The sequence below is a fragment of the Vicugna pacos genome, unplaced genomic scaffold, assembly GCF_048564905.1.
Source record: "Vicugna pacos unplaced genomic scaffold, VicPac4 scaffold_8, whole genome shotgun sequence".
In the NCBI taxonomy this organism is placed as follows: domain Eukaryota; kingdom Metazoa; phylum Chordata; class Mammalia; order Artiodactyla; family Camelidae; genus Vicugna; species Vicugna pacos.
The window spans coordinates 202,666-204,033 of NW_027328729.1; the positions used below are offsets into that span (position 1 = coordinate 202,666).

The following is a 1,368-nucleotide window of genomic DNA, read 5'->3' on the forward strand; positions in this document are numbered from 1 at the left end:
AGGGCTCTGTGGGCTGGGCCGTGCCCGCCCCCCCCTCCCCATGCCGCGCCCTCGTCTCTCCCGGCGCCGGCCGCTCCTCCCGGCCGTGGCCGCCTCCCGCTGCTCGCCCCGGGCCGGTTCCCCCGGGTCGGTCGTCGGCCCTCTGCTCCTCCGATCCCGCCGCCCCGCCTTGCCACGTGTGCCTCTCGCCTTTCCCCCCCCCCCACCCGAGCGAGCTTCGGGCCTCTTTTCCCCGTCCGGCCGCCTCTCGCCTCTCGCCTCTCGCCTCCCGCTTCCCGCCCCACACGCCCAAGGCGCCCCGCCCGCTTGCGCCCCGCGTCCCGTCGTGGGCCCCCCTCGTCCCCCGTGGCGAGAAGGGGACTCCGGGAACTGCGGGTGCGGGTTGGGGGTCCTGCCGGGCCTTGGGGGGGTTGGGGGTGGAGGTGGGAAGGAGGGCGTGCGGTCTGTCTGGACGCGGGGGGAGGGCCCTCTCCGCCCGGCCTCGTGGGGAATGGGGTTAGGTTGCCGTCGGCACGCGTTGGCTTTGGCGTTGGCGGTGGGGGCGGGGGGCGGTGGCCGGCCGGTGCACGGTGTGGCCCCGCGTCGAGGGCCCGCGGCGGCGAGGACCGCCGGCCGTGGCCGGAGTGTGGCGGTCGGCGTCGGGGCGGTGGCCGACGTTTGGGGCTCCGGGTGGGTGGGGGGTCCGTGCCGTCCACGCCTCCCTCGCCCGCCTCGCCCTCTCCAGGTACCTAGCGCGTCCCGGCGCGGAGGTTTAAAGACCCTTAGGGGGGAGTCGCCCGTCCGCCTTGGGGTCGGGGCGGTCGGGCCCGTGGGGACTCGGGAGGTCCGTCCCTCGTCGTCCCCCAGACTCCGCCTCCCCTGGGCCGAGGCGCCGCACCACGTCGCTCGCTGCCGCCGCCGCCGCCGCGGCCGTCGGGTGGGGCCTCGCCCGCCCGGCGGCCCGTCGGGACGGTCGGTGGCCGCGTGGTTGGTGCGACCCCCGCGTCCCTGCGGGAGGCGGGAACCCCCGGGCGCCTGTGGGGTGTCCGAGCCGGCACGCGCCGTGTCGGTGCCGGCTGCGCCCCGTTGTGAAACCTTCCCGACCCTCCGGTCTGATTTCTCTCTGACTCGGCCGGCCCGAGGCGACCCCCCACCTCACCCTCCCGGGGTGTGGTGGGCGGGAGACGTGCCGTGCCACAGAACCAAAGGCAGAACAAAATTCTCGTACGACTCTTAGCGGTGGATCACTCGGCTCGTGCGTCGATGAAGAACGCAGCTAGCTGCGAGAATTAATGTGAATTGCAGGACACATTGATCATCGACACTTCGAACGCACTTGCGGCCCCGGGTTCCTCCCGGGGCTACGCCTGTCTGAGCGTCGCTTGACGA

General features: G+C 74.5%; 1 non-coding gene across 1 annotated transcript; it reads left to right on the forward strand.

The window, feature by feature from the left end:
* Positions 1-1,207: 1,207 nt before the first annotated feature.
* LOC140692555 (5.8S ribosomal RNA) lies at positions 1,208-1,360 on the forward strand. The gene has a single exon (XR_012068123.1). It is a non-coding gene; the product is annotated as a 5.8S ribosomal RNA (ribosomal RNA).
* Positions 1,361-1,368: the final 8 nt, after the last annotated feature.